Here is a 14,574-nt window from a genome sequence, read left to right as displayed (position 1 = left end):
CTGGGCGCTGTCACATAAGTGTATACGCATGATAATAATCGCTCATGGAGAAGCAATACAATATTAGTAACAAAAAGAAAAATAATGTGGCAAGGGGGCACCCGCGGAGAGGCAAGGGGGGAGCCCGCGGGGAGGCAAGGGGGGAGCCCGCGGGGAGGCAAGGGGGGAGCCCGCGGGGAGGCAAGGGGGGAGGCAAGGGGAGGCAAGGGGGGAGCCCGCGGAGAGGCAAGGGGGGAGCCCGCGGAGAGGCAAGGGGGGAGCCCGCGGAGAGGCAAGGGGGGGGGGAGGCAAGGGGGGAGCCCGCGGGGAGGCAAGGGGGGGGGGGGGGAGACAAGGGGGGAGCCCGCGGGGAGGCAAGGGGGGAGCCCACGGGGAGGCAAGGGAGGAGCCCGCGGGGAGGCAAGGGAGGAGCCCGCGGGGAGGCAAGGGAGGAGCCCGCGGGGAGGCAAGGGGGCACAATGCTAAATTTGGGAGAAAAAAGGAAGAGTCTTGTGCTCTGACGTTATAAGCAGTGGCTAAACCAGACATTTTAGGGTGCATGACAAAAAAATAAAAATAAATAAAAAAAGGGTTATAGAGCGAAAAAATTTAAGACACCAGCAGCAAATTTCTAGCCATCTTTGGCCTGTTTCACACAAATTGTGTATCGGCATTATATGAGGCTATTTAGTGTAAGTCTAGAGTCCGTATTGGCATTGCCTGATTCCAGCCTTAGCGCACGCTCTCACATCCGTGTCACACTTCCTATTGATGGCCATGGTTTCTAGGACAGCACACTGACCCATAGTTTCATTGAACCATAAACACATCAGTTTTAAATATGAGTTCGGGTCTCTGGACCAAGAGACTCAGATCCTGTTTGCAGCAGTTTTGCAGATGAGATGCGGCCACTAAAGTCTATGAGGATTGAATGAATCTAGGAAGACAGACTTCATACTGCAGTTCTCCATCTAAGTTTCATCCATTTGTAATGGACACATTGTTAGGAGTCAGTGGATAAAATAGTTCAGACACGCTACCTGCGTCAGTCAAAAAAAAAAAAGGGGATGGAAAAAAAACTGAGGCTACTAGGATGACCCCTGAGAGGCAGGGGTGCGGGGAGGGGGGGGGGGGGGGGGAGGGGGAATCAGTCTGTTTCTGTAGGATGGTAACAAGCACCCAAATGTGTGGATCTGGCCTAAGACACTCCTAAAATGTATCCAATGAGGGCTAAATGTGACAAGAATCTCATTAGTGTAGAACTAAAGTCCATCTCATGACCCCACACACAGGGGTTGTACAGTGTTAAAACAAAGTGTCAAACACCACAATGGACCCCATCAAAGTTAATAGGGTCTGCCTGGAGGCAGTGGTGTATGACATGAGGGGGGTCTGACACGTCCGTTATATTTGTATTCTATTTCTTACAACGGAGCAGAAATACTAAAATAAAAAAGCATATGTGAACAGAGACCAAAAGGTGCAACGATCATTCACCAGATGATTGATTGTCCAACCGTCGTCCAACCATCAATCTCCTACTGTCTATTGTGAATGGCCACCGTAAAAATATTCACGATAAAAACAAATTCAGCAGGGCTGAATAAACACATTGTGCCGCTGTCATCTGTCATCATCCTCCCAGCTAATGAAATTTCTTAAGCACAGAAATCTGCATCAATGAAAACGTGTTTATTTAGTAAAAGCCTTTGCCCTGTAAGGAGCGGCCCAGAAGAATGGCTTGGAACAGGAAAGTGAACGCTGGCGTGGTGAGCGGCTTCATTATAACTTAGTGTAGGAGCACAAAAACTACAAAAAACAACTAATGGTGCAAGTCCTAAAATGTTACGTCCTGTAAATAGCCATCTACAGGTCGTCAGGACTCACCACAATGTCATGTCTTCATAATTAGCAGCTTCACTGACTACATATAACTTAATTGGAGAACTTTTACTTTTATCAATCAGCAATAGTCAGCTTTGGAAATTATTACAACCACGATTCAATATTGTAGGAATAATCAGAATAAACACAATATAGTAGTCTGATCGCATCCATTTATAATGCTGATCAGACTATGCTGTCATATGTAAGGGGGAAAAAAGGGGAAAAAAGTAATATTTGCATGTGCGTCACCGCTGGTTTATTCACCATCTTCTTCTAATATACCCAATACAGATGAATCAGTAACACATGGGTGAAGCCCATTAGTGTATACTATGTGCACACGACAATTTTCAGGCGGCTTTCGCCTAAAATCAGCCCTTACAAAATGCAGAAAAGAATGAACATATGCAGTGAATGTCACAACGACTTGCTGTGCATATGTTCTGTCTTTCCGAGCTTCTTTTAATCGCTTCAGGCTTCGAAAAGCCATGAAGCGGCTAAAAGAATTGACATGACCCATTCTCCAAACCACAAACTAGTTTATGTTATGCAAAAAAAAAAAGAAAGATGCTGGTGGCAAAAGATGACGCAAACACAACCAAAAGACATTTCATGAAAAACACAAACCGGAGTTTTCCTGTAGCATCTTCTGTTTAAAACACTCATCAGGTACGTCGCCATGGTCTAAGAGACGCCGTGTGCGCGTGCCCCGACAGCCCAGCATTTCCAGCACCATATAGTAATCTGTCCAGGATTTTGAAAAATCTGGGCAGTAACAGCAAAAATTGTCTCCAGTGCTGATGCTGCATCAGTTCACTCCGATTTTTATTTCCTTTCCTCCCCTACATTCACATCACGGCTGCAGACAATCACGGCCTTGAGCAGGCTTCTTCTAGCATCACCAATGGAGGCCAATGATTGGCTGCAGGGGTCATGTGGATGCAGGTAAGGCGATTACTGCAGGAAAACAAAAAAAATAAAGAAATAAAGGCTGGAAAGGACCATCAGAGAGTTGGCAATGAGAACTGAACAGGGATCATGCATTTTTTCCCTACGTTAAAATATCAAACACACAAATACAGCAATAGACCCCTGAGATGACTCTCAGGGGCTGATAGATAACATGTGGGCGTTTATGTTGTGCCGGGTCTCCTGCATCCTCCAGACATTTGTATGATGTATCAGATGAAACAAATCCTTCATTACGTATTCAGCAGACGAGGAAACAGACTAGCCCGACATTAGACGCGCTAATTATCAGGGTTCAGCTGAAAAATAACATTGGTTGGGTGATAAAACGGACCAGACAATGTGGCAATTTTTCATCTACATTTCTGCAACTAATGAAACATACATGAGGCCTGGTGTCATCAGAAGCTTCCACTTATCCCGTCAAGTCATTAACTGTATTCTCATTGATGAAAGGCTGTATCTAAATCCTCACTAAGGAGGACGCCTCGGAACAATCAAAGCAAACTCTTCCCTTTTGTCCGATTGTAATTAGCGCAGTATTAGCAAGCAATTCCGGGCAGATCTGAATTTACATTTTTAAAGCCAAAGAGAAGATGATGTGAACAATGGATAAGTTGATGTTATTAATTGCAATCACCGACTGACTCCCACAAACAGACTGGAAGCCAGGACACAATTTGTGCGGCAGACGGTAATTCAGACATAACAAGCTGTTTTACAGCACAGCGAGATGTGCAGCTAAGCCAATCTGCTGGCTGCTCCAAATAGTTATTGGTTAAAGTAGTACTCCCTTAGAATTTGGTATTATGTATAAGTTACATGTATTAAAATATTTACAGATCGCTGCCTTCTCCCGTTCCCAGAGCAGTACCAGTGCTCTTCTGAACCACATGACTGCAGTTCTGGCACCTCGGCGGCTCACACAGCATGTTCTGTATGGACCAGTAGTGACTTTCTCAATGTAAGTCTATAAGAGCCTCAATGACTAAAAACCCCCAAATAAAACAATAGATATCTGTCACAATGATTGCTCAGGCAATAGACATCTCTTCCCAACCCTCCATAAATAGGGGCACTCGGCCAGGTTACTTTGTACTCTATGAGAAAGCCTCTAACAGACACCTTTGACAGCCTGGTAGAGGCTTCTGGTTCTGCAATCTGAAATCGGACTTGCCAGATCCTTCTCTCCACCAACATAATTTGTACGGCTAAGGGGGTAGATAATGAAAGGGAAAAAAAATGCTGGCGACAGACAGGAAGGGCGAGCAGAGACAATACTGTGCCGAGAACATTAGGGCTACAGCTAGAAGATGACTTTGGTCGCGCGACATGAAGATCAACTGGAATGACTGACAATGGTGTAGCGTTGAAACTCAGACTGACCGTCACAAAAAAAAAAAGAAGAAGATATATATACCCAGTTGTATTTTTGGTCACAGACTGCAGCAAGAGACCCGTCTGCAATTAGGCCGTTTCACAGAAATGTCACGCGACCAGAAACATTAGTGTGACTTGTCAAAGAATTACTTTCTCACGACCCGTTGTGCAACTCCAGTCTAATCGTTGCTTGAAATTTTTGAAGTAAGCCTTGGTTATTACCCATATTTTCATAGTGTTGAATGACATTTCTAGATAAAATCAAGAGAGTGTCTGTAGAAGTGTTTGAAAATCCCCTTAAGGCAAAACCTTATCTATATAAATGAGGCTTAAAAAGTTTTTGCTTTTTTTTTCTAAAAGACTAGAAAAAAAAATAAAATTGATTGTCTACCCCTAGAAGTGGCATACATCGACCATGAGCAGCACAGCAGGAGGAACCAAGGACCCTCCACCGATTATCATGGATTGCAGCTAATACGTGGTTGCTGTTGTGCCTGGAACTGATGATCGGCCCTAATCAAGAGAACAGGGATGAGGGCAGCTACACATACAGAAGAGCTGCCGCCCACGCCTGGCTAAGAAGAGAGCCGCCGCCGCCGCCCACGCCTGGCCAAGGAAAGATCCGCCGCCCACGCCTGGCTAAGAAGAGAGCAGCAGCCGCCCACACCTGGCCAAGGAAAGATCCGCCGCCCACGCCTGGCTAAGAAGAGAGCAGCAGCCGCCCACACCTGGCCAAGGAAAGATCCGCCGCCCACGCCTGGCTAAGAAGAGAGCAGCAGCCGCCCACACCTGGCCAAGGAAAGATCCGCCGCCCACGCCTGGCTAAGAAGAGAGCCGCCGCCGCCCACGCCTGGCTAAGAAGAGAGCCGCCGCCGCCCACGCCTGGCTAAGAAGAGAGCCGCCGCCGCCCACGCCTGGCTAAGAAGAGAGCCGCCGCCGCCCACGCCTGGCTAAGAAGAGAGCCGCCGCCGCCCACGCCTGGCTAAGAAGAGAGCCGCCGCCGCCCACGCCTGGCTAAGAAGAGCCGCCGCCGCCCACGCCTGGCTAAGAAGAGAGCCGCCGCCGCCCACGCCTGGCTAAGAAGAGAGCCGCCGCCGCCGCCCACGCCTGGCTAAGAAGAGAGCAGCCGCCCACACTTGGCTAAGAAGAGAGCAGCCGCCCACACTTGGCTAAGAAGAGAGCAGCCGCCCACACCTGGCTAAGAAGAGAGCAGCCGCCCACACCTGGCTAAGAAGAGAGCAGCCGCCCACACCTGGCTAAGAAGAGAGCAGCCGCCCACACCTGGCTAAGAAGAGAGCAGCCGCCCACACCTGGCTAAGAAGAGAGCAGCCGCCCACACCTGGCTAAGAAGAGAGCAGCCGCCCACACCTGGCTAAGAAGAGAGCAGCCGCCCACACCTGGCTAAGAAGAGAGCAGCCGCCCACACCTGGCTAAGAAGAGAGCAGCCGCCCACACCTGGCTAAGAAGAGAGCAGCCGCCCACACCTGGCTAAGAAGAGAGCAGCCGCCCACACCTGGCTAAGAAGAGAGCAGCCGCCCACACCTGGCTAAGAAGAGAGCAGCCGCCCACGCCTGGCTAAGAAGAGAGCAGCCGCCCACGCCTGGCTAAGAAGAGAGCCGCCGCCACCGCCCACGCCTGGCTAAGAAGAGAACCGCCGCCGCTGCCCACACCTGGCTAAAAAGACAGCCACCGCCGCCCACGCCTGGCTAAGAAGAGGGACGCTGCGGCCCACGCCTAGCTAAGAAGAGAGCCACCCTATATAACAGAATACCTCTTAATATCCATATACTTTTTGTTTCAATTCCCAACCATTTTCTAGTTCGCCATTTACTATCTGTGATTGGGATTCTTGTTAACTCGTAGAAGAAAAAATCCTGAAAAATCCAACGGCCTAATCCTGTTCTTTGCCAAAAAGTTGAGCACAACCTGAGCAAACCTCCAGCTAAACAAGCTGCTACATTCAACCAACACAGATACAATAAGGCAAACGGTCAGGGCAAGAAGGAAACCTGTGCTTGGACCTCTGTGGGGAGTTACCTAGATGTGACACAGAGGTAGCTATTTAGCATCTACAAGTTTTCAGCCTCAAGATATACAGCCTCAAGATATTTTACACAAATGGACAAACAAGGTTTATCTTTATTTCTTTAATGTGAAAGTGATGAAGGAGAGTGTGCTTACCTGCTTGCAGTCAGGAGGCGGCGATGTGCTGGAGTTCAGTGCATCTATCTTAATATCGGGAAGCCTGAGCAGTAGAGCTGAGTAGGCAGCCAGGCGAGGAAGCATCAGAACTCAGTGAGCTGCAGCAGCTAGAAAGGAGAGGAACACATACATCAATTATTTGGGACATGGACCGTATTCAGGCAGTGAAGTTCAGGGCGAAGTCACAGTACGATATACCAGAATATATAGATGTCTATACAGCAGATGTACTTACTCTACAGCCAAATCCACATGAGCTACACCTACTGCTGTGCAGCTTTGCAGATACTTTGCTCTACTTTTTCTTGTACTGATTTTCTGTTTCATTAGGTCTTACAGCCTACGTACATTCAGTGGTGCATTCAGAGCTGCGGCTGCAGAATATAATCCATCAGCATTATGTGGATACAACCCTAAATGTTTAGCATGTAATGACTTCTCTACACTCCTGTACAGTGCCTCGGGTACACGCCACACCTCTGGCACACACATCCGCACAACCAAAGTACCAAACTGGGTGGGATACAAGTGGAGGAGTCACTGCCTGTGTCTGGAGTAGGAGACATGATGTAACTCAAGCTCTGTACCACATAAGTGCAGGAAAGTATGTGCAGAGTTACTCAAAGTTCTCCAGTTCACATCTACAATCCACACATCCTGCTCAAAGTAATGTCACACCTTAATGAGGGATCGGTCGCCACTCCTTATTAAATAACAAGTTTGTGTTGTGGTTGTTCCTCTATTATTCCTCCTAGAAATGTAAAAATACAATGCCAACTGAGTGTTACCATTTCCCCTTATCCAAAAGCTGTGACAGCCCTGATTAGGCCAATGTCAGACTGTGTAGGAACACACACCCTCAACTTGTATCAGTCCACTGTCAAATTATCCATATATTTCCAGGAAGTATAACCAAGAAACAAGACAAGGCAGAGTTCTAAGAAAGGATGCTCCAGAATAATTCTATTATGTGTAAAGAATTTATTTACTGAGGCTGTGTGCCCACGTAGCGTTTTTCAAGCGTTTATGCTGCGGAATTTCCGCAGCGTAAATGCTTGCTAAACGCTAGGTAATCCGCACCCCATGGTCCCCAATGGGATTCTGCAAGTTCTATGCACATGCTGCGGATTTTTCCGCAGCGTTTATGCTGCGTACAAAAATCCGCAGCATGTTTAATTAATTTTGCGTTTCCGCAAGCGGAATTGACTTTTGCAATGCAAAAACGCAAGGCAATTCCGCATGTGGAAATCGCGCGATAAACGCGTGCGGAATTCCGCATGCGTTTTTAATTGCAGAAATGAAGCAGAAATTTTCTGCTTCATTTCTGCAACGTGGGCACATAGCCTAAAACAGACAACAGGAAAGGCGACATGACTGCTATAATAATTAGAATGTCTAATCATTACAGAGTATGAAATACTAATATCATATGACAGTGATTTATAGAAGATACACCCCATACACTGACGACATTGAAGGCTCTGTCCCAAATACAAATATACAAATAGAAAAATATTAAAAAGGTTTATATTTTAAAAGGGAACCAGTCAGCTGATTCATGCAACCATGTACAGTTGAAAGTAGAAGTTTACATACACTGTATAAAAAGACACATATGCATGTTTTTCTCAATATCTGACATGAAATCAGAATAAACCTTTCCCGTTTTAGGCCAGTTAGGATTACCATCATTTTTAATATTTGCCAAATGCCAGAATAATGAGAGAGAGAATGTTTTAAGGCATTTTTATTACTTACTGCAAAGTCAAAAGTTTACATACATTTCATTAGTATTTGATATCATTGCCCTTAAACTGAATGACTTGGGTCAAACGTTTAGGATATCCTTCCACAAGCTTCTTACAATAGTTGGTCAGAATTTGGGCCCATTCCTCCTGACAAAACTGGTGTAACTGATCCAGGTTTGTAAGTCGCCTTGCTCACACTTGCCCTTTCAGCTTTGCCCATAAATTTTCAATAGGATTGAGATCAGGGCTTTGTGATGGCCACTCAAAAACATTGACTTTGTTATCCTTAAGCCACTTTGTTACCATTTTGGCGGTATGCTTCGGGTCATTGTCCATTTGGAAGACCCATTTCAGCCCAAGCTTCAACTTCCTGACTGATATCTTGAGATGTTGCTTCAGTATTGCCACAATCTTCTTTTCTCATGATGCCATCTATTTTGTGAAGTCCCTCCTGCAGCAAAACAACCCCACAACATGATGCTGCCACCCTCGTGTTTCAAAAAGTTCAATTTTAGTTTCATCAGACTACAGGACATATCTCCAAAAATTGAGGTCTTTGATTCTCTGTGCATTTGCAAACATTAATCTAGCTTTTTTATGTTTCTTTTGGAGTAATGGCTTCTTCATGGCAGAGTGGTCTTTTAGCCCATGCTGATACAGTACTCGTTTCACTGTGGATATTGACATAATCTTACCAGCTTCTGCCATCATCTTCACAAGGTCTTTTGCTTTGTCCTTGGGTTGATATGCACATGTCGGACCAAAGCACGTTAATCTCTGGGACACAGAACCCATCTCCTTCCTGAGCGGTATGATGGCTGGACAGTCCCATCTTGTTTGTACTTGCGTATAATTGTTTGTACAGATGAACACCTTCAGGTATCTTGAAATTGTACCCACGGATGAGCCAGACTTGTGTAAGTCCACAATTCTCTTCCTGGTATCTTACGAAGAAGCAGTGTGTTTCAGGTGTGCATTAAAATACATCCACAGGTGTCTTTAATTAAGAAGCTTCAAAACACATGACATCATCATATGGGAAGTCCAGGATTGTTTAAAGGCATAGTAATCTTAGTGTATGTAAACTTTTCACTTTGCAGTAAGTAATAAAAATGCCTTAAAACATTCTCTCTCATTATTCTGGCGTTTGGCAAATATTAAAAAATTATGGTAATCCTAATTGACCTAAAACGAGAAAGGTTTATTCTGATTTCATGTCAGATATTGAGAAAAACATGCATATGTCTTTTTATATAGTGAATGTAAACTTCTGGTTCCAATTGTATATAGAGAAAATACAAAAGTTAAGGCTGCGTGGCACTCCTATTGTGGGTGCTCAAATAGGGTTCCACTCCAATTTAGATAAAATGAATTTGACACTCCAGAATAGAAGCAAAAAATAAGATTTTATTGTACAGATTTTAATCTGTTTGCACTGATTAACATTCTGGCCAATTTATGGTCTTCTTCAGAACAGTTAACTGTTCGAATGCAGGCCTATGGTCTGAGAAGGCGATTAATGTCAAGGGAAGGCAGGCGCTAGGAACAGGCAAAGTCTTTGTGTCAGCGCTGGTCTAAGGCAATTCTGTGCTGAGAAGACGGCGCCACCTCTGCAGTCGAACAGATAACTGTTGGCCGAAACGTTAATCAATGCAAACAGAGGAATATCTGTACAATAAAAATCGTATTTTTTTGCTTCTATTCTGGAGTAGCAAATTCATTTTATTATAGAGAAAATAAAGTTTGAAGATGTGGCCATAAACCAAAAGGAAGAGACGTGACTAACCCAGCGCCGCCACGGCCGTCTTCTCCCCGCAACACTCTGTTTGATTAACAGGTTTCTCCCATATGTGCACATAGGAAGAGATCTGTCAATCACCTGACGCCGCAATGGGAAAAGCCGACCGGGGCCGATCTTCAAACTAGGTTTTCTCTGAAAACGCCAATGATTTTAGCAGTATGATGCGACTGACAGGTTCCCTTTAAATTGTTCAATCGTTCATTCAGTGCAATTGAACCGCTTCACTCATGTTTATAGCGCTCGGAGCAATGGTTTGCTGACATATGACTCCAAATTTTCTTCAGGATTCCACCATCAGAGGTAGCCTAAAAGCTTATAGGGAACTATTCATCATTTTCATGCTGCTCAAACCATGGTGGAATTAACACTGAAAGTCCCTTGAGAGTCTGGAAGAATCTGACCGATATTTACATCTTATGTAGGGATGAGCGGACACGTGGATGTTTAGTCCAAAGTTCGGTTCAGGTACCAGAACTCTACCCGAACCCCATAAAACTCAATGGGGACCTGAACTTTGGTGATGTAAAATGGTCGTAGTAAGGGGTAGGTGGCTGACAAAGGAAGCAGAGTCAGTCACTCCCTCCTCAGCATCCGAATGCTAAAACCAACTTCTGGGAGAAGGACACTAGGTGTTCGGGACGAACCCCGAACTTTACAGTTCGAGTTCATTCATCTCTAATCATATGTAGAGCTAGCTACAGCTATTCCGACAAACTATACCGGCCAGCTAAAAAGTTCTCGTTTTATTCACAGACACTGAATTGTTTATATGTATCTATTATTTCAAATAAAATATGTAGACATAAGAAATCTAGATGTTCTGTCGGCATACAAAGATTGGCACATTGCACATGTCGCACTCCTTGGAAGTGTTGAAATAACACAAACAATTACACCAGTGTCAGAAATGTACAGAACCAAAAAGCTGCCCTAAGGGGTGTTAATGTGTAATGTGTTTGTCAGGGCACGTACACACATTTGTCATTTGTAACCGCCTTAATTTATTAATGTACGGAAATTTCCCAATCCTACTACGTACATGATATACACACGCACAACTAAAACTATAAACTTAGTGAAGACTTAATTAAAGATCTGCATGGTAAAGTAAAGTGCAAGATTAACAAGATTCACAGGACAAGTCACCAGATTTCACAATATAAATTGCATACATTATACAAAAAAACATTATTAGACCTGATGAGGCTGCTGCACTGCCTTTGAAAATCTAGGTCCGAATGAAAGTATAATACTGAGGGTACGATGAGCATTTTAGCAGGAGCTGGACTCAAAATACTAATTTTAAAATTAGTCACGGACATTTACATAAAGGATTATATATCCAGTAGGGCATGGATTTTCATAGTAAGTACACTATAATCATCAGGTCTAAGATTATTTAATATTATATGCTTTGTATTGTGCAATCAGGTGACAAGTCTATTACGGGTCAATATATGTTATATTCAACCTATAAAGGATTAGCAGTATTTTTGTATTTTAGCGACACAGATTCATTAAATACATAGAATCATAGAATGGTAGAGTTGGAAGGGACCTCCTGGGTCATCTGATCCAACCCCCTGCTCAAAGCAGGATTCACTAAATCATCTCAGACAGATGTCTGTCCAGCCTCTGTTTGAAGACGTCCATTGAAGGGGAACTCACCACCTCTCGTGGCAGCCTGTTCCACTCATTAATCACCCTAACTGTCAAAAAGTTTTTTCTAATATCTAATCTGTGTCTCCTCCCATTTAGTTTCATCCCATTGCTTCTAGTCTTTCCTTGTGCAAATGAGAATAAAGATGATCCTTCTACAATGTGACAGCCCTTGACATATTTGTAGACAGCTATTAAGTCTCCTCTCAGTCTTCTTTTTTGCAAGCTAAACATTCCCAAATCCTGCAACCGTTCCTCATAGGACATGGTTTGCAGACCAGTCACCATTCTGGTCGCTCTTCTCTGAACTTGCTCCAGTTTGTCTATGTCTTTTTTAAAATGTGGTGCCCAAAACTGTACACAGTATTCCAGATGAGGTCTGACCAAAGAGGAGTAAAGACCGATAATGACTTCACGTGATCTAAACTGTATGCTTCTGTTAATACATCCCAGAATTGTATTTGCCTTTTTTGCTGCTGCATCACACTGTTGACTCATGTTCAGTCTATGATCTATTAGTATACCTAAGTCTTTTTCACATGTACTGTTGCTTAGCTCTATTCCTCCCATTCTGTATATGCTTTTTTCATTTTTATTGCCCAGATGTAGTACTTTGCATTTTTCCCTGTTAAAAACCATTCTGTTGGTTGCTGCCCACTGCTCCAATTTATTTAGGTCTTTTTGAATCCTCTCTCTCTCTTCTCTAGTATTAGCTATCCCTCCTAGCTTTGTGTCATCAGCAAATTTAATCAGTTTACCCTCAATTCCTTCATCTAAATCATTGATAAAGATGTTGAACAATACAGGTCCCAGGACGGAGCCCTGTGGTACCCCACTTGAGACATTCATCCAGCTGGATGTGAAGCCATTTACAACCACCCTTTGAGTCCGATCACTAAGCCAGTTATGAATCCACCTAACAGTTGCCTGGTCCATTGCATACTTGGTCATTTTTTCAATAAGGATGGTGTGAGATACTTTGTCAAATGCTTTGCTGAAGTCAAGATATACTATATCTACAGCATTTCCCTGATCCACCCAGTCAGTGATTCGGTCATAGAAGGAAATTAAGTTAGTCTGACATGACTTGTTAGTTACAAACCCATGCTGACTCTGGTTAATCACTTCATTCTTATCCATGTACTTGCATACATGTTGCTTAATAATTTGTTCAAAGATCTTTCCTGGTATAGAAGTCAGACTCACCGGCCTATAGTTCCCTGGGTCCACCTTCTTCCCCTTTTTGAAGATAGGAACAACATTTGCTCTTCTCCAGTCTTCTGGGACTTCTCCTGTTCTCCAAGAATTTTTTAAAGATTATGGAGAGTGGTTCTAAAATTTCTTCTATGATCTCCTTCAGTACTCTGGGGTGTAATTCATCTGGACCTGGAGACTTGAACTCATTTATGTTAGCTAAATATTCCCTCACAATCTTTCTGTTTACAGATAACTTGGATTCCTCTATTCCTTTAAAAGGACAGTGAAGATCAGTTGATGTTACATTTTCTTTCTGAGAGAAAGCAGATGCAAAATAGGAATTAAAAAGTTCGGCCTTCTCAACATCCTCTCTTACCATTTCTCCATTTTCATCCTGCAAAAATCCTATAGCATCTTTGACTTTTCTTTTACTTTTGACATACCCCCAAAATCCTTTTTGATTGCTTTTGACATCTCTTGCAAGCCTTAATTCATTGTCAGCTTTAGCTAACCGGATACGTGCCCTGCAGGATCTGCAGACTGCATTATAATCTTCTTTAGATATGCCTCCCTCTTTATTAAATGGAAACATTTCTTTCTTTCTTTTTAGCATGTGTTTAAGTTCTGTGTTCATCCATCCTGGTTTCCTTAAATGCTTCCCATTCTTCCTACTTTTCGGGATTGTTAACGATTGTGCTTTGAGAATCTCATTTTTAAAAATTTCCCATCCTTCCTGGACATTTTTGTCCTTAAGGACATCCAGCCATTGGATCCCTCCTATTCTCTTTCTGAGTCTCTTAAAATCTGCCTTTCTAAAATCTAACCTTGAAGTTTGAGTCTTCACATGTCTTCCTCCTCTAGTTATCCAAAATTCTATAATAGCATGATCGCTGCCTCCTAGCGTCCCAGCCACCTTTACCTCCTCAACCATTTCCTAACTGTTTATAAGGATTAGATCCAAAGTAGCAGATCCCCTTGTTTTCTCCCCTACCTTTTGGAAGATAAAGTTGTCAGCAAGAGAGGATAAGAATTTGCTTGACCTGTTAGTTTTACTTGAGAGAGATTCCCAACAAATGTCTGGATAGTTGAAATCTCCCATGACCACTACGTCATATTTTTTGGAGAACTTGGTCATGTGATACATAAAGAGTTCATCCATATCTTCAGCTTGCCCAGGTGGCCTGTAGTAAATGCCTACAATGGTGTCCTTTCCGTTGTTCTCTCCTTGTATTCTTACCCAAACAGTTTCCACAGAACTCCCAGTCTCTGAAGCTTCAATCTCTGTGCAGATATACGCTTTTCTAACATACAATGCGACACCTCCTCCTCGTTTATCAAGTCTGTTTCTTGCAAATAAGTTGTATCCTTTTAGCCTTTTATTCCAATCATGTGTATCGTCCCACCAAGTTTTATTGATTCCAATGACATCATATTCCTTTTCCTGCGTTAGTAGTTCCAATTCTCCTTGTTTGTTGCCCATGCTTTGTGCATTTGTATAAAAACATTTTAGTTTGTGATTGGTTTCTCTTCCTCCCATATTTTTATTATTTAAATTGTTTTGTCTTTGTTCTTCCTTTCCACTTCCAGTAGCAGAGATCTCAATAGTATTTGTCAGCTGTATGGCTTTTTCTGGCCTTTTGCTTCCCTTCCCACATTGTTCTAGTTTAAAGCTCTTCTGATGAGTGTAGCAAGGCGACTTCCAAATATATGTTTTCCAGTCTTCGTAAGGTGCACCCCATCTCTAGCAAGTAG

At 43.5% G+C, this 14,574-nt stretch overlaps 1 protein-coding gene across 3 annotated transcripts in view; it reads right to left on the bottom strand.

Annotated features, from left to right (window-relative positions):
* FRYL (FRY like transcription coactivator) overlaps positions 1 to 14,574 on the bottom strand; it is a 298,660-nt gene that overhangs the window by 216,505 nt on the left and 67,581 nt on the right. For all 3 annotated transcript variants that reach the window (XM_073645520.1, XM_073645519.1, XM_073645521.1), the window contains one exon: positions 6,397 to 6,524. The gene's annotated coding sequence lies outside the window, so the exon portion shown is untranslated. The remainder of the gene's footprint in view (positions 1 to 6,396; positions 6,525 to 14,574) is intronic.

Source organism: Phyllobates terribilis, unplaced genomic scaffold, assembly GCF_046119375.1.
Source record: "Phyllobates terribilis strain yellow unplaced genomic scaffold, ASM4611937v1 Scaffold_1__5_contigs__length_1240528914, whole genome shotgun sequence".
In the NCBI taxonomy this organism is placed as follows: domain Eukaryota; kingdom Metazoa; phylum Chordata; class Amphibia; order Anura; family Dendrobatidae; genus Phyllobates; species Phyllobates terribilis.
Note: the sequence above shows the minus strand (reverse complement) of the source record. Positions and strands in the feature narration are given on the sequence as shown.